This window comes from Triturus cristatus, chromosome 4_1 (assembly GCF_964204655.1).
Source record: "Triturus cristatus chromosome 4_1, aTriCri1.1, whole genome shotgun sequence".
NCBI classification, from domain to species: Eukaryota; Metazoa; Chordata; class Amphibia; order Caudata; family Salamandridae; genus Triturus; species Triturus cristatus.
The window spans coordinates 1,128,941,989-1,128,961,306 of record NC_140585.1 but is presented as its reverse complement, the minus strand read 5'-3'; the positions used below and the strand labels follow the sequence as shown (position 1 = coordinate 1,128,961,306).

At 37.8% G+C, this 19,318-nt stretch overlaps 1 long non-coding RNA gene across 2 annotated transcripts in view; it reads right to left on the bottom strand.

Annotated features, from left to right (window-relative positions):
• The window catches only part of LOC146856144 (uncharacterized), a 228,039-nt gene that overhangs the window by 87,963 nt on the left and 120,758 nt on the right, over positions 1 to 19,318 (bottom strand). For both annotated transcript variants that reach the window (XR_014980908.1, XR_014980909.1), the window contains exon 3: positions 6,930 to 6,977. This is a non-coding gene — a long non-coding RNA (uncharacterized LOC146856144). The remainder of the gene's footprint in view (positions 1 to 6,929; positions 6,978 to 19,318) is intronic.

Here is a 19,318-nt window from a genome sequence, read left to right as displayed (position 1 = left end):
TATAGCTGCAGTACAGGCTCCTTCTTGTGACACTGCCTCATTGTTATCAGGAATCAGTTATTTAATTTGCACTAGGCCATCTTGAGGTTTTTTACTTCTCTTGTGTGAAAATACTGAGTCCGTTTGCTATTATAACCACTGTGTTTTTTAATACTTCAGCATTATTTATCTGATTTTCTCACTTTAATTTGCATTACAAAGTTTTGTAAAATGGCTGTTTCTAGAAATTACCAGTTTACAAATGAATAACCTCCTGCTATGTTTAAAGCAGTGGAACTCACAAACCCTCTTCGCCCAAAAAAATCTAGAAGAGCTTCAGACAATGCATTTCAATACTGATTCTATCATTAGGACTGTCAACAAGAACATCAGATTACAAACTTAAAATTAACGATAATAGAAAGATATTAAACCATCTTTCTCCTATTGTTAAACTGGTTACACCCATGCACAATATCATAGATGACCTAGAAAACAGAAATAGGCAATATAATCTCTGAGTTTTCAACTTGCCAGAAAACATTGAAGGTTAGAATTATGAAATTCATATGGAGAGCCTTTTACCCAGCAATTACACTTAAAGTTCAGAGACAAGTGTGAAATCCATATGGTGCATCGTTTGCCTTCCCGATGCAAACCTAATGATGTTAAGCCTAGGCAGATGATTTTCAAAATATTACATCATCATCTTATTCAAATTTGCAAAGCAGTTAGATAAATTCCTTCACTTCTAGTGGATTGATACAAAATCTTTATGCATCAAGACTATGCTAAAGAAACTGTGGATGCTAATAAAGAGTTTTCACTCCTCACGCAATGTCTCTAAGATGCAGGCTATTAATATGGCCTATTTGACTCTGCAACAATGACGATTTGGAAAGGGAATATGAACAAGTCTTTTACATCTCCTTTTGAACTCAGCTCATACTTGAATCTCAATGTACCCATCCCAAAGGATTCCAAAGATTCAGAAGAATTACATGTTTTAACATAGCTTGCATCTAGTCTTTAATGCACATGCTCTAATGACTTTTTCATGATTTTGAAGACTTATCTGGTATATCCCATGCTGTGTTACCACTAATGTTTTTTCACCTGCATATTTGTTCTTTCTCTGTAGTGAAACAGGTAATCTAGTTTATCATCCTTGGAATACGCTTCTGTATCCAACTATATCTACTTTGGTCTCCCTATGGACTAATCTTTATGTTTTCTGTCTTGTCTTTATTTATTCATGTATTTTGTCATGGGGTTTGTGGTTGTTTGTTGGCAATACGGTTTATTCCCAGAAATTGTGCTTTGTGCTTTCAGTGGATAGTAGCTATGGGCAGTAAATATATTGCTAAAATTGTTTCATTAATAGTTTGAATCATCCAGTCAAGAGGAGGGAACTTTCTGAATACTAACATACAAATAAGGCTGATGTTAGTTATTTACAGGAAGCTCATATTGATGACATAATTTTATCTTTTATGAACATAGGTGGATTGGTAATATTGTTTCCTCTAATGCTACTAGATTCAAACGTAGAGTGGCCATATGTTTTGGAAAGGAATGAAATGCTAGAGGTCTCCAACACCATAGTGATGCAGACGGATTTATTTGTTCAAGCTAAAATATATACATTTATTTTCCACATATTTAGTTTATTTGTATCTATTAGTTTTTTGGAACCAAACTACAACGGAAATAATCCAATTAACAATATACCTCTTATTGTAGGTGGCGATTGTATCTTAATTAGTAATTCATTATCAGACAGATTTCTCACAGTGAAATTTAAACCTTCTAAAGCTTTTTCATTAGTTCAATCTTTTTTTACTACTTCTAGATTACTTAATATTTGGAGATCACATAATCCTACTAGTAAAGCCTTTACCTTTTTTTCGAATTCCTACTCGGTCTTTTCTAGAATTGATTATCTTGTTTGTTCCCGTATTTTATGTAATTCAATTACCAGCTCTGAAATTGAAACAATTAACATTTCGGACCATGCTTTCATCTCATTTAATCACACATTACTTCTCGCTAAGTGGAGAATTAATGTAGCCATGGTTTTAAATGGGAACAACAAACTACTTCTCCTTAGTAATTTTATGAACTTCTTAGTTAACAATAAAACTTCAGATACTTTCCAAATTATAGTTTGGGATGTTTTTAAAGCATTTATTCAGAGTATATCAATTATGGCTAATGAAAATACAACTTTTAATAAGACTATTGCAGACCTATCAAAGATTTTGCTAAATATGGGAAGCTTTTCATAACTTCAAGAAATAATAATTGAAAACTTAAGTTGCAAAAATTGAGATATGAATTTAATAGAATACTTAGGGGCCATTACGATCTCGTTAGGAAACTCACCTGACCAAATCGCTTTCGGAATCGTTTCCGAGCAAATCGGGTTCTGCAAGTCCAATTACGATGCTTCCCAACCTCATTCGGACAGATTCCCATTGACTCTGAATGAGAACACAAGCTCCCATTGACAAAAGGGTTGTTGGGGAAAACCATCCACCCTGTGATGGGCACCCCATGCTGCCTGCCACACTGTGCATGGTTTAACAGGGGGGTCCCATGGGTATCCCCATGAGCCCCAACCGGAGATGTCAGGGTGAAGGGGGGCCTGCTATGGGCCCCCGAAGTCAGATTGTGACAGCTGTTTTGTGTCAGGCAAACCGAATCAGAACGGCTGTCCGAATCGGTCATCGTAATCGCTCGTTCGGTAACAGTGTCCATAGAGCTGTACGAATTGGCTCAGAACGACTCGGTCTGTCAGAATGTTATTCAAAACCGATTCGGATAGCCCGAGCAGTTTCCTTGCATCGTAATCGGTCATTCGAAAAGATGTCCTATTCTGTCAGAAACATAGGTTCTGAATCAGATTAGCGGAATCCAAATCCCTTTCGGAGCCTTTCTGGCCGACATCATAATCGACCCCTAGGTAGAAAAGCTGGACTGTAAATTTCTAATGTAAATGAATGTTGATATGTCTCTAATAGATCATGAAAATGTTTGGCTGAGTACTTGAGAATTAAACAAGCAAAAACCCAAATTCATGCAATAAGGTCCACCAGCAGGAAGTTACTTACCAACTCAATGGATATTGTCAATTATTTTTTATAAAGAATTGTAGAGCAGCTCCTCGGTATCGTCTGATCAAAATTTTGACTTTTTTTATTATCCTGTGGTTTACCTAGAATCTTTCCGCAAAAGAAATTATCATTGGAAGAACTCTTTCCTATTCAAGAATTTATTACAGATGTCAAATATCTTAAATATGGAAACTTCACAGGTCCTGATGGTATTCTGGCCGAATGTTATAAGAAGTTTTCCACTGTTTTAGCCCCACTTTTCATGCCCTTATATAATAAATTCTCTCACATAGCTATGGTTGTTGGGTCATATAGGGATGCATTAAGAATTGTTCTCCTCAAACCATATAAAAGCCCATTATATATTACTAATTACAGACCTATTACTCTTCTTAACCATGATTACAAAAGCTATGTACAAATATTAGCAGATAGGCTTTAAAATAATTCTCCCATCAATTATCCATAATGATTTATATTAGATTTATGAAAGGGAGGGTTTCATCACATAAAACTAGTATAATATGCCATGTGTTTTCCAGTAATATTAAATCTACCTTTCCTCTAGTGCTTAGGGATTTAGATGCTAAAAAAGCCTTTGATAAAGTTCAGTGGTGATCTTTTTTCAAATGCTTAAAACATTTAGATTTTTGTGATAAATTCCTTGGTTAGAGCTCTTTATGTTGAGCCTAGAGCTAGAATATATGTTAACAATTTTACATCAAATCCTTTTCAATTACACACTGGACCAAGACAATGTTGCCCAATTTCTCAACTTTTATTTGTGCTATCTATTAACCCTATCCATGGTTAATTCGTAAATATTCATTAGTTAAACAACATCACAAATGTTAATTTAAAGACATTGGTCTATGCAGATGATGTTTTATTATTTTTTCGTCATTCTTCCATCACCTTACCACATATTTTAGAAATTATTAGACTGTACTCAATTGTATCTGGTTCTTCACTAAGGGCTTCGTTTATGAGACCCATGCAGCACTTTTGTGCCGTCAGAGCGTCACTTTCTATTTGACGCTCAGGTGGCACAGTGTGCCGCAGTGTATTTAGAAGGCTACGCAAAGCCACTGCGTGTTGCTTTTCATGGCCTTTCTAAATATGTGCCCCTTTCACTCAGAACACTGCATGAAAGGGACATTCCATGGAATATGAAGCATTCCCAGATTAACAAGGAATGATAAACTTGGGGATGCGTCAGATTCCTACTGAGTGGCGCAACGAGGAAAAATACTTTTATTTCTCCTATTCTTTTCCTCTTTCTATGCGAGCTGCAGAATAGAGCATGCATAGAAAGATGAAAATGCCATCAATGGTTGATTTCATGCAGGAAGGTGTCCCTTCCTGCACAAAAACAATCATTCCCACAATGCAGGTACCCTTGCAACATGACGCAGGGGTGTCTGTGTTGACGCACGGCTGCTGTTTCTACACTGGCGCAGGGAAGGAGGACAGGAATGCACCGTATCTTGTAGATACAAGGAATTCCTGCCCTTTTCTTCTGATGCACGGCAGCGCAGCAGGAAGAATGCTGTTCTGCAGTGTGCCAAAAGTATGTAAATGAGGCCCTAAGTATTTCTAAAACTGAATTTTCTCCCTTAAATGTTAATTTTATACAAGATATGATTGCTGGATCTTGCATTAAATGGTGTATTCATTCACTAAGATATTTGGGTATTAATGTCATTAAAAGTTTGAAGTTAAAGTTGACAAACGTGGTGCTGTGCTGTTTCAAATAACATTGGGGATAAGAGTAAAAAATGGTCACCTTTATTTCATAGTGGAGTAGAACAGACGCTGTGAAAATGATTTTGTTCGATTACCAATCATATTTTTCCCTTAATTGGATATTTTGTTTTTATTTTATATGGAATAATAAAAAAACTAGAATTTGTTACCAAAACATACAAGAGCTCAAATAAATGGCTGTTTCGGTCTGCTGTATTACACCAAATATGATATATCTTTTTTGGTTGCTACAGGAAGTCTTTGGTTATGTGAAAGCTGTAAAGGGTCAATATTACTGGAATTGAGTGGCTGGAGCAATTAATCCTGAAAGTGTGGCCATAAGACCTCCTTTTTGGAGCTCCTGATGATGACGATGGTGTTTGTCTGGTGTCCTGGAATATATCTGTCTTAAAAAGGAATCAGAAATCATTATTGTCGTTTTTAGAAAATACTGATTATTTGATAATAGCTTTGCAAGAAAAATGGGAAACTGAAGAAGATGTGATGAATGATTTTATGGCTTATAGTGTGGATGCAGTTAAGGGACACTATGGAGGCCCCACAAGGGGGATTAGCATTTTTAGTTTCAGTTAAACATAATGTAAATGTTGAAATATTTTCTACAGATTCTCACAATTGTTTTCATTATTACAATTTCAGGTCTGAAGAAAAGCAGTTAAACGAGTTGGCAATGTTAGTGGAAAAACTTATGGCTAATTTCCCCAAAATCCCAATACTATTGGAAGGTGATTTTAATGCTAAATTCCCTAGTCACATATTGCATGATTACTTTCAAAATAATAATATATTAGGAATCCAAGGTAAGGTTCTTCTTAATTGTTGTCCTTATTGTATAGCCTTAATATGACAGTAATTAATGAGAGGTGATATTTTGGAAAAAATAGGGACCCCTACATACAAAGATGCCACTTGCTATCTGTAGGGAAAACAATAAAAGGAGGAAAGGAAACCTAGGGCCAAGTATACAATATTAAAAAACCCATTAATCTGTCAGGACAACATATCCTTAATCAAAATAACATTGTGCGTGTATTTTATCATTTTTTTTTAATTTTCATGATATTTGTTATTGTTAGGTATCAAAACATTTTCATTTCATTAAAATCATCAATGCATCAAACGGATTATATTGTATGTTACATAATCATATTTTTAGAGAAGATCTTATAGTACAATAGGATTGTATATGCGGTACAGCACTTTGTCACATGTATTAGATCTCAAGAAAAGTGAGAGGGACCCACACACCAAAGCAGAAGGGTACTAAACAAGACTTTAGTCAGCAAAACACCCCTTTGGGTAGATAGGTGTACATAAATCACACTAGCACTCAGAACCTTGTGTCGCCAGAATGTACACAACACATACAGGGATAAGGAAACCAAGCAACAAACACAATTCTGAATAATCAGTATCAATTAAATTTATATATGTTATAATATACACAGTTTGTTCTTGGTTAAACGTACATTAAAAATTCATCATAAAATGCAATTTAAAACAGCCATATGGAAACCAATATGGTCATTACAATATACAATTGTAGACAATAAATGAAGATATTTCTGCCTTCTGAAATTCCTGTGCGCTTGTTCAGCAAGGGCACTAGGGCCTTTTGGAGAAAACGCAAAAGGGAAAAGGAATTTTGCTCATCCTCAAATCTTGTTCAAACTTCCAAACTAACCTGGGGTTAAAGTTACCTTATTTTCAGAAGCAGCAACAGAGAAGACCCCTTAAATTCAGGAAAAGGCAATTGCTGTTTTTTTTTTTGTTTAAGAGTATTTTTTTCCCTTCCTGTTATTTTAGGGTTCTTTTGATTTGAGATTGATAGAAGCTTGGCAGTAAACCCCTATTAGGGAGTAAATCGAGAGGAAGGAATCTTTTCCACAGCCTAGATACTGAAAGAAAGAACTGGGGAAAAGTTGTTTAAGCTATAAGAAAACAGACTTTGGGAACCCCCTACCCTAAAAGAAATAAATGAAGGGTAAGGAAGAAAGCGGCAAAGGAAAGTAGTAGATAAAGAAGGAAGAATGAGCCAGTGAGCATCATTAAGAATAAAGGACTTACCTGTGCTTTTGTTCTTTTCAAGGGCTCTTGACGGAGCGGACCCACGAACTGAAAAGGAAGACAAAAAGGGAAAATCAACACAACTAAGTCTAAAAGAAGAGAAAGCACAAGGAAAAGAGTGGGACAGAAATTAATAGAGAACAGCATGTCTTTACATCTGATCTAAATAAACCACTAACCAGTTACCTATAAAAATGGGTTATCGCCTCTTTTGTTTCCAAGAATCTCAGCCGACACCTACAAAGTAGGTGGTGTAAATAGGGAGACTCTATTTAGACAATATAAGAAAGAGTATAGAAAGGGAATAAGGGAAATTACTTGGAAAAAAGATGCAGCATGGACGAAGGTTATAATGGCTCTTCGTACGGGCAGAATGAAGGGTTTGTGGGATGCAGTGGGTGATATCTTGGGGTCCTTGAAAAGTATAGAAGCAACCCCAGTAGCTGAAAAGGAGTGGGTTAAGTACATAACAGAGTTATGAACAGTAAAAGATGGCAATATGGATAAGCCAGTGCACTTCTGGTGTTTAAAGTATGATTACAGCAGAGGAGCAGTCTTCTCTGACTCCCACAGTAAAAGGGGTAAAAATAACAGTAAAAAGTCTAAAAAGCTCACGGGCCCAAGGAATAGATGGACTATCCGCTGACATAATAAAATTTAGTCCTAGTCTGTGGGTGCAGGTTTTGACCCTGGTGTTTTTGGTTATAATAAGTGGTGAAGAAATACTGGAATCCTGGTAAGGAAGTATAAGGCTTCTGCTTTACAAAAAGGGGCTTCGTGATTCTCCCAAGAGTCACCTAATGACTACCTTGTTGAATATTTTGAGTAAAATCTATGCCAAACACCTTTTGCATGCCTTGGAAGAGTGGATTTTAAATGCGGGGATGCTTCCCATAGTGCAATTAGGTTTCGTAAGGGTTGCTCTACAGTTGACGGGTGTCTATTATTGAAACTGTTACCTTTAAAAGAAACCAGTCTCGTTGCGTTTCATATATCGATGTGCCTTCCGCATTCAATACAATTATTTGGAAAAAAATGGCTAAGTGGAATATTCCTATTGGATTGTTAAAATTGATAATCCAACTCCTTGAGGGGTCATGGACAAGTATAAAAATGAAAAGTAATTGAGCATTAACAAGGAGGATATATACTCCCAATGGCTTACATCAAGGGTTCATATTAGCGCCTTTGTTTTATTTTATATATATTGCTGACGCTCCAGCAGTTCAGAACTAGGTTCGCTCTTTTCCTCCAAAAATAGGTAAGGAGGTCATTTCTTCACTGTATTATGTAGAAGATACATTTATTTATTTATTTATTTATTTATTTATTTGACTTCACCCCGGTAGACCTTCAAAGGCAATTAGATGCTTTCTCATTATACTGTAGTTTGAATAATTTGACAATAAATGTCTCTAAAACAAAAGTGATGGCATTTTGCAAAAGTGTTATAGGGAAAGTTGACCAGAAGTGGTGGTTAAATGGGGCACAATTAGAGGTGATGAAGAAGTATAGGTACTTGGGTGTTCTTTTTAAATATAAGCTTCTTTTTAATGCACACTTAGAACAACAGGAGTTAAGGGCCATAGCAGGTGTTTTACAAAGACTGGAATTGGAACTTGGCCATAAATCTGTCGAAGGTCTTAAAGAAACCTATAATTCGAAAATAGTAAATCTGTATGCAAAGTACGCTTGGAAAAAAATATTTTTTGTTTGTCAGTTATTGAAATGAAAATTTGGAAAAGATAGATAAGTCTCCTAAATGGCACTGTTAACAGTGCACTGTGACTTGAGTTTGGCCTGATTTATATAAAGCATACTTAGTCATTGGGCCTGTCTTGTTAAAGCAGCTGATGGCTACCTGAGGCAGTCAATTAATGATTACTTGTAGTTAAATTCAATACCACCTTTGAGCTCATATCTGCATAATATTAAGGCTAGTCTAAATATATCACCATCGTTTGATATCCATTGTATATCCGTGGGCCACCTGAGAAAGGTAATAAGGGTGTGGTTAGAGAGAAATCTATAAATTGTGATCTAGAATATCTCGCAAGATGTGGGCAAAAGAAATAAGTTGCCCCCTCTTTTGGAAACATACTATAGAGGTGCGTCACAAAAATATCTGTGTGTTGTACAGAGTTCCTATGTTGGAAGATGGTTATTGAAGGTTAGGCTTAGACAAGCGCCAGCCTTCATACAGTGGTGGATTGGGATAGTGTGGCTATTTCTCTTTGCCCATTTTATAAACATTCTCCATTGACACTTGCTTTTCTTCTTTTCTAATTAAATGACACTTGCTCATTTATTCGTTTTTGTGCAGCTTTTGTGAGAGATAGGAAATGTTTGTTATTACTGATTTTTTAAATTTTAAAGGTTGGTTGCACTCAAGATCTTTTGAAAGCAAATTTTACTTATGACTATGATATTATGTTATGGTATAGGGAAATTCTTATCTATTGTATTGGAACAATTAGATAAATTGACTAGAACGTTTTTATAATATGAATTTTTCATCTTATATCTCTTATGATAATGTTTTGCACTCCATGGGTTTTTAGAGATGTGTTTGTGTCAGGTGACTATTTCTCATATTTAATAGGAATGAACTGTCTTTTTATGGAAAGAGCTTTGAAATGTATATAATATATATTTTTTAAGGTTTTTAAGTTTTTTGTATATTAATGTGTAATGTTTGTGTTGCCTTGTCCGCACATTATCAACCAAATAAATGAATACTGATACACTTAAAACTTATATATAACCGAAGCTGGATTTCAAGAAAAGCTAGGCAATATTGCATTGTACAGGAAAATCTGAATTTAGGCAATGATAACATTTACACACCCACATTTGGAATTATATTGGGATGGAAATGACCCCTTCATGATGTAGAGTTGTGTTTCCCTAGCCTTATTCCTGACTAAAGGTATCTGGCATGTTCCTTTTTTATTTTGGCCCCAGCTGCACGCTAATCTGGACCTGTCCTCGACCTGGAGGGGCTCAAAAGCTTGCCGTCAATTGTTTGACAATGAATGCCATTTGTGACATGGGCTTAGCATGTCAAGCACTGGTGATTGAGTACCATGTTTTGTTAACCAGTAGTTGTGACCAGACCTTTTTATCTGTGTCTCGGCAGTGGAGGTCTACTAGCCCACTAAAGTAAAGTTACACTGTTCTGCGCTCTCCCAGGTCCTAGCAATAACTTGCCAGTGCATGTTTGCATGTATGTAAGTGTTTGGCCTGCGTAGTGCATGGGGAAAATGTGTTTTGGGCTCCCCTTTTTCTCGGCCTCCACTTGACGAATCACCCCGAAATTTTCAAGACAGCAGCTGAAGTGAGTGGCAAATACGTTATAAAATTTTTTGTGAGGATTTGCCAAATGACACCAAAGTTACCGGCAAAAGAAAATGAAACTGGCAACCGCCAGTTGGTTTTATATATATATGGTGTCATTTGGGAATCCTCACGAAATGTTATATATATATATATATATATATATATATATAGATATCCAAGCAATTGCTGGTTCCTTTTCCAAACAGCACACCGAAGACCGGAGTGTTGCAGCAGCGGTAATTTATTCAGGCTTTGTACAAAGCCCAACCCCTTGATCATGAGTACAGGTGTCTTTGGCTGATGTGCTTAAGTAAACAAACAGTCATGTGACTGACAATAATAGAAAAAAGACTAAGGTGAGTTACAAACACTCAAATAGCCATTAGATTAATGCAAAATAACATATGTTCATCAAAAATAGGAAAACATATTTGTTGCTGTTCAAGATATTTTCCACAAGCTAAAGTTAAACAAAAAACTTTATTGTTCACCTCATAACACTGTTATCTCAGCATGTATTGTGCCAAGGTATCATGCCCAACTTTCATTTAACAATACAGAAATCCGAAAGTCGATAGTAGAAATATTTCAATCAATTTTGAAGAAAATATATATAAATATATTACTTATGTATACCAAAACCAATAAAAGTGTGTTGCCCCAGTGGGCATATTCCCACACACCTATTTTTTCTTTCTTTATATTAATCTTTAGAATAATAACCTCAAGATTAATGAAGATATACATTTATAAAAAATAAATTCACATACAGATTTCTACCATCTTCTCTGAAGTCTCTACTGCGGAGCTTCTTTTCTAATTAAATGAATATGTGTAGAAAGTGTCAGATGAAAACTGGCTGGTCTTCAATAATAATGAACAGAACTCCTTCCTTTTCATAACTGTTTTCTAATCAATCTGACCTGTGATCTAAACAAAAACAAAAATTGTTCTTATGTTTCCATAAAATTAAAGCAAAGACAAACAAATATACATAAACACAATGGTGCGAAGCAACAGACATATATAATTTCTTCTCTAAATGTTGATTGAAAAAGGCAACGTTAAATTGGTTCCTCTAGATACCTATATAGTATTGATAAAAAGTTTAATACATACAAATCCCTGACGACACATGTTATCTGAGTCTGGTTAAAAATACAGAGAAGGGGAAACAGGATTACAGCAAGATGTTGGCATTGAAAATATTTAAAATTCAAATTAAAGTAGATTAAGAAAGGAGGTCAACCCAAATGTACTGATAAATCCTCGTCACAATTGTGCCCCCAGGAGCCATTGTTCGATATTGAATGATTAACCTTGATTCCAAGCGTCTTAAATCTTGTACACGGTTTCCTCCTCTTATATTAGCATTGACTGAATCCAGGACCACAAAAGATAATAATCTTTCATCTCTGTTGTGGAATGTCTGAAAATGTCTAGCCATTGGGTACTGTTTGTCACCGTTTCTTATGGCTCTAAGATGTTCAAGTACCCGCTTTTTGGCTTTATGTAATGTGCTTCCTATATATGTCTTCTCACAAGGACATTGGAGGGCATACACTACATGATCTTTATTGCAGGACAGGTGTTTCTGAATTATAAAGGGTTTGCAAGATGGTGATATTTTGCACTGTTTGCAATTCTTGCTGTATTTGCATGCTTTGCAATTACGGCATGTGAAAAAACCCTTTATATCTGATTTCTTAACATTGGATGCTTCCAGTGTCCTGCAAACGGTGTCTTTTAAAGATTTTGCCTTTCTGTACGTGATCTGAGGGTATGCTTCCACTTGTGAAGCTAGAACTCTATCAGTAGAAAGCACTTGCCAAACTTTGTTCAGACTCTGCCTCACTTGTTGAGCTTGTCTGCTGAAGATGGTTATGAATCTAATCTTGTCGTCAATGTTGACTGATTCTACATGTTCGTTAGCCAGAAGATCCACTCTCTTCTGGTTTCTAACTTCAAATTTAGCTTTTCTGATAACAGTTTTGGTGTATCCCCTCTGAAGAAATCATTTTGTCATGGCATCTTCTTCTAGGCTATAACCCTTATCTGTACTGCAATTGCGTTTTGCCGCAGAAATTCCCCCAGGGGAATACTCTGGGTCAAGTTTTTTGGGTGGCAACTTCTCGCATGTAGCAGGCTATTGCCTGCTATCTCTTTGCAGAAGAGGTTACTTTCTAGTTTACCTTCGACCACTGTGAGTTTGATTTCTAGGAACTCTATGGATGAACTAGAAAATTGGCTAGTGAACTTTAAATTGAAATCATTATTATTCAAATCGCCCACAAAGTTATTGGCCTCCTCTTCACTGCCATCCCAAACGATAAAAATATTGTCTATGTAGCGCGCCCAGACAACCACTTTTCTCTCTCTGGTTTCCATTTTCATTACTACAGTCTCATCCCAAAATCCTAAGTAGAGACCGGCAAAGCATGGAGCAAAGCAACTTCCCATAGATGTTTCAAGGGTTTGCCTAATGGTTTTTCCATCAAATATAAAAATGTTTTGTGTTAAACAACTGAGCATCATTGAAGTTAACATTTCAGTGTGCAAAGTAAATGAGGCTGATCTTTCTTTAAAAAAATATTGGCACGCTTGTATACCTAAATCATGAGGAATACAAGTAAAGAGGCTCATTACGTCTAGGCTTAAAAGTTTATACCTAGCTTCCCAATGTATTGTGTTAAGGAGTCTGAGAAAATCTCCTGTGTCCTTAATGTAGGACAGCAATTTTTGTACTAATGGCTGGAGGAAAAAATCCACGTATTTGGATGTATTTTCTAGATAGCTTCCCCTAGAAGAGACAATAGGTCTGCCGGGGGGATTCTGTCTGTCCTTGTGGATTTTTGGGAGCAAATAAAATGCCGGTAATTTCTGATGCTTACAGGCAAGAAAGTTATGTTCTTCCTTTTCAAGGATACCTCTTTCCAGTCAGATAGTTGAACTTGGTAAGACTGAGCAAATTTTTCATGTTCTTTTCTACTGCTCACCTCATATTTGTCTGGGTCAGATGACTGCTTCATACCTTCATTGACATACATTTCATGTGATAATACCACCACATTCCCACCTTTGTCAGCTTTTTTTATGACTATGGTGTGGTCATTTTTAAGGCTTTCAATAGCCTTCAGTTGGGCATTGGATAAATTATTATTGCCAAACCATCTTTTTCTGGATAATTTCAGAAAGTCTTGCATTATCCCTCTTTCGAATACATCAATTGTGTCATTTTTAATTTGTGGGAGAAAAATTTATTTAGGTCTGAAACCAGTGCTTGCACTCATATCAGTACGTATATTTGCATCAGCCACAACTTCATAATCATCACACTCCAACCCCCTCAAGGTATTCAATAGTTCAACATCTTCTAAGCTGACGCTGCTGGGATCATTTACAACATTCTCCTTGGTGTCTGTAACCTTAGTTGCATATCATTTCTTAATCCTAAATTTACGTGTAAAATAGATTAAGTCTATACGACTTTGAGTATAATTAAAATTCTGTGATGGACAAAAGGATAGACCCAAAGAAAGAATCTCTACCTCAATGTTGGTCAATGGATGATTTGAAAGGTTTATCACTGTGTTCTGTTGCATTATTTCTTCTGTTGTTGGCCCCTCGTCCGACTTCCCACCGGTCTTCCCAAGTCTCCTAGTGCAGTTTTGCTTCCTCTAAGCGCGCCTCTGCCTCCTCTTCCACGACCTCGATTTGATGTTTGTTTGTTGGCTGTCATTCTACCCTTTGCCATTTATGTAAATTCTGTTAAAATGCGTTCTTTTACCCCATCACACATCCTGAAATACTTGAGATGTCACTTTCGCTAACAATACTTTCATCTCTCAAATTATCACTTGTTTCACCCGTTTCATTGATGCGCCTTCTTGCCTGATCAATACTCGCAGCATCAGTGGTTGTGTGGGTATCTCGTAATAGATCGTATTTCTTGGCAAAGGTGAAGACCTGGCCTTTCTGTTGATCAATCAGGTCTCTATGGAATTTCCTTTGTTTTTTAATTTGTATGTCTTCCTCAATTTTGCTCAGCTTCTCATCAAGTTTCTCCATGTATATATATATATATATATATATATAAAAAGAAGCACCACCAGCGTTCAGGATGCACGCCAGAAATCCAGGTCAGCCATAAATGGAAAGCAGCTTCTGTATACAGCAGCACTCTCAACACCAGAGACACTCTAGATCTGCTCACCTCAAATATCTGCAATGTGATATATATATTGCACACCAACTTCCTGCCTGCCAATCCTGGCAGTACACTCAGGCACGGACCTCAACAATCTCCAAAGAAGATTTTGAAAAGACTCCAAACAACTCCAATGTTGTGAGGAAAGCAGTGTAGATTTTATTCAGGAGTTATCCACAAATATGCAGGCATAGTGCCTGTCATGACGCGTTTCGCTTGTCAAAAACGAGCTTGATCACATGATGCACCACGTAAGCAGGGAACCAAATAAATAACAAAATGTGCACTAATGGCTCTGAAAACAACATCACCACGTGAATAAAAATAAACAGCAGACGGGAGCACATATAAGATGATCCCTATCCTAATTGGTGGTAAATGAAAGTAAAGAGCTACACAGGTTTGTTAATGATTTCAAAAACAATTATAAATGCATAATATAGACGAAAAGCAGTATAGCAGACATTATGACCTCACATCAGCTCAAATGTGCAAATACGCAAAATGTACATTTCATACTGGAAAGTGGCAATGCCTGAGTGCAATATTTAATGCAGTACATATAGAATCCAAGTATGAATAAATGTGCAAATATGCAAAACCTCGAAATGACTGATATAGTGCAAATATGCTACACAAGTTTGATAACGATCTTAAAAACAGTTATAAATGCATAATTTGAAAGGGAACACAACCTAGCAGTCATCATGACCTGATATAAACCGCAGCTCTAATGTGCAAATACGCAAAATGTACATTTCATACTGGAGAGTGACAATGCCTGAGTATAATGTTTAATGACAGTGCATATAGAATCCAAGTATAAATGAATGTGCAAATATGCAAAAGTTTCAAAATGGCTTATATAGTGCAAATATGCTACAAAAGTGCAAAGATGTATGTATGTATATCTAGTTTTTACCTTACCAGACATGACTGTAAAAGTTTACTAGAAACGCCAATTTATGTGCAAATATGCAATTCACAGTTGAATAACGTTAGAGTATGTAAATTAGGGCAGTGTACTTAAACAGTATTGTAAATACACATAGTGGACAGATGGAAACAAACAATTGACCAGTTCAAAAATAGTGAACTGGAGAATATATTGGACATACAGTGCTAGTGCATTATTGATCGAGAAAACCAATAAAATATATTGCTTAATGCATGGTAACTGCTGAAATGTCCATTCAAATCGGGTTCTAAAATATGAACATATTAATATTCATTAATAAACCATCGTCACTCTACATATAGCCAAAGATACCCAGGGATTGACATTTTCTCTGCCCTTGCGGCCATCAATCAATAATGTTATGTGAAATTAGGCGTCATGATAATCTTAAAACTATTGTATACACACATATTGATGTTGAAAAAAGCACAAAGTCTACAGTGTATCTCAATCCTATTGATGTGAAAGTTACAAACTTATACAAAGATAAAACCAGTCTATAAAAGCAAATTCATGTGATAAAGTGCAAAGTAAACAAATGTCTGTGCAAGAGTGATACTGTGTAACTGACACATTCAATAGCAGCATATATACACACTATTCAGGCCTGAAAAGTCATAAGGTGCAAGTGCCAATAGAAGTAATGTAGTTCACAGAAAAGAAAGAATAGATATTAAAAAACCTTAGAGAGCAAATTCAAACAGTAATTGCCGAATGAAGTCATGAGAGTGGAGAAACCTCAGAACATATGGCTGAACATATTCTTAATCGGTTATTATCATCCTGCGTGGGAGAGGAAGTTATACCTTAGAGAAAATTGTGCATGTTCTCACTCGTGTTTAGACCATTCGGCATATTTGTATCGAGGGCCAGAATGAAATGAGTTTCGCGTTCGCACAAACTTTTTTCTCGGTTCCCTCCCCGTCCGGAAATGGGAACAGCACCTAACACAGTGTACTCTAAGTCTTTGAGTTTGTTCTGATGAACCAGTTTAAAATGCCTGGCAACAGGATAATTGGGATCAGCGTTTACAATGGCCCTTACATGTTGAAGGATCCGTTTGTGTACAGGGAGCTTTGTGCTCCCTATATACTCAAAGCCACAAATACAGCGTAGTTTATAAATGGCATATTCATATATATATGTAAATATATATATATATATATATATATATTACCTACTTGCTGTCGCCAGTAGGTAGTTATAGTTAGGACCCTGTTTCCATAGGAAAACCGCAACATTCTATTTTGAATAACTTTGGCGCCGGTCGACGAATCCTCGCTAAATTTTCAAAATAGGTGGGGCGCTGCGCTCCGCTCCTACCCTGAAAGTCTCGGGGGGATTCGTCAAGCGGGGGCTGAGATAAAAGGGGGGTCCCAAAACGCGTTTTTCCCATGCATTTTTCCATAGGACCTTTAGACACAGCTACAGCCCGAACGGCTGAACAGAGTTCCTTGAAATTTGGCAGAGAGGTAGTCTACAGGTCAAGGAAGTGCCTTTTGTAGGTTTGGTGTAAATCTGTTCAGTAGATTCTGAGAAAATAACCTTTAAATCAATATATATATCTGAGCCAGCTTACGGTGCGCTTACGGTGCGCTTACCGTACGCGTACGGTGACGTGCGCTAGCGCGATTCTGATTGGCTGTTCGATCTAAGTAAACATTCGAATCGGTCGAAACCAGGAAGCGGCGGCCGCCATTTTCTCTCTCGCACTCTGAGGGGGGCAGCATAAACAAAGTCAAAAAACATCTAAAGGGGTAGTATATTTAGTTCTTAACCACCCAGCATCGATATAGGTGTCCCCCAAAAACCCCCAAGGCCAAAAAAACAATTTTAATTTTTTTCGAAAAATCGCCGATTACGCTTACCGTTAAAATTATTAAAAAAAAAAATAATTATCCACACTTTCCCCACCCCGTGTGCAAATGGTCCCCGAAGGGCATCATTTGTGCATGGCCTATTTTTTTCAAGGAAACTAAAAAAGAATACCTTTTACAAGGAAGCACATAATATGTCCCCCATGTGCGCAGGGTGCGCGAAGCGCAACGTGCGTACATGGCCCATCCCGCGTAACGTGGGCACGCGGTGCGTGCAGCGCACCGCGTGACCACCGTGCGTGCACGGCACTAACTGCGTAAAATTGCCGATTACGCTTACTGTACGTGTACGGTTAAAATTATTTAAAAAAAAAAAGATTAACCACACTTTCCCCACCCTGTGTGCAAATGGTGCCCGAAGGGGACCATTTGTGCATGGCATATATTTTTTCTTGGAAACTAAAAATGAATACCTTTCACAACGAAGCACATAATATGTCCCCCATGTGCGCACGGTGCGCGAAGCGCATCGTGCGTACATGGCCCATCCCGCGTAACGTGGGCACGCGGTGCGCGCAGCACCGCGTGCTCACTAACTGCATAAAGTGGGCGCGCGGTACGCAAAGCGCACCGCGTGCTCACTGTGCGCGCACGGTGCGCGAAGCGCACCGTGCTTGCACGGAACGAACTGCGTTAACTGGGCGCGCACGCCACGAATGGTGTAAAGTAACTTAGCATTTAAAAAACCGTACAAATTCACTGAAAAAACCATAGGTTTCACACACGTTATAGTTAGGAATTAGCATTTAAAAAACCTTGCAAATTCACTGAAAAAACCATAGGTTTCACACAAGTTATAGTTAGCTGTACATTTCACTCGTAAAAAACCAATGAAATTCCCCCGTTATAGTTAGTGCAGGCAACTATAACTCACGCGACCGCAATCCTCTGCTGATGACCTATGTGTCTTTATGAAAAAAAAATATTTGTAATATATGTATAGCTAAAATTTAATGGAAGAAGACATGGGCAAATAAGTGTCTAAATACAGTATTAGCATCAGCAGAGGATTGCGGTCGCGTGAGTTATAGTTGCCTGCACTAACTATAACGGGGGAATTTCATTGGTTTTTTACGAGTGAAATGTACAGCTAACTATAACTTGTGTGAAACCTATGGTTTTTTCAGTGAATATATATATCTATATATATATATATATATATATATATATATATATATATATTCAAAAAAACAGGTTGCCCCATAGAGAATGGCCACAGGGAAAGACCTCTCTTAGGCTGAGGATAACAGCACAGGTGCAATTCACTGTCTCTCACATCATGCGGCTCTACGCGTTTCAAACCGAAGTCCTTGTTCACGAGCCAGGAATGAAGAAAGCAACAACAGCTTGAAGGAGCACCACTTTATTCCAATGACCATCCCGCCCATGTGGGCGTGTCACTCAGGCGCTATGCCTTCTGGTATTTGCAGTGCTCCCGGTAAGTATCAGTCCAAGTGGATGCTGTTGCCTGCTAATATCATGTCCAATAAAAACACCCAAGTGGGCTGGGGAAACACTGGATGTCACATGGGCTGCCTTACGTACTCCAACAGTCCGAGCATTGCCCTTCTGAAACGGCATCCGGCAGTCCGGACGCCACAGATCCGCTCTGCGGCGGGCCACTGTCGCGACCTGGCCGGCAGCTTAACACTCAAAAAAACAGGTTGCCCCATAGAGAATGGCCACAGGGAAAGAGCTCTCTTAGGCTGAGGATAACAGCACATGTGCAATGTGTCAGCCCTACCAGGAGCAGAGTTGTTGGTTCTTTTTGTCGTCGCCTCAGGAGGGGCCGCCTGTTGTCATCATCGCGTCTGGAGGCGCCACTGGGGGGTAAAGGCACTACACGGGACTCCGTATCCCAGGAGCCCGTGTGTAGTCGCACCTGTGCTTTTCCCCGCCCACCCGTCCTATTCTCGTGACGCCCTACTAAAGACTTGACGACACCCGCTACGCGGTACGCGGGCGGGATGCGCCGGACGAAGCCCGGACAAAGGGCGGGCCGTCTGTG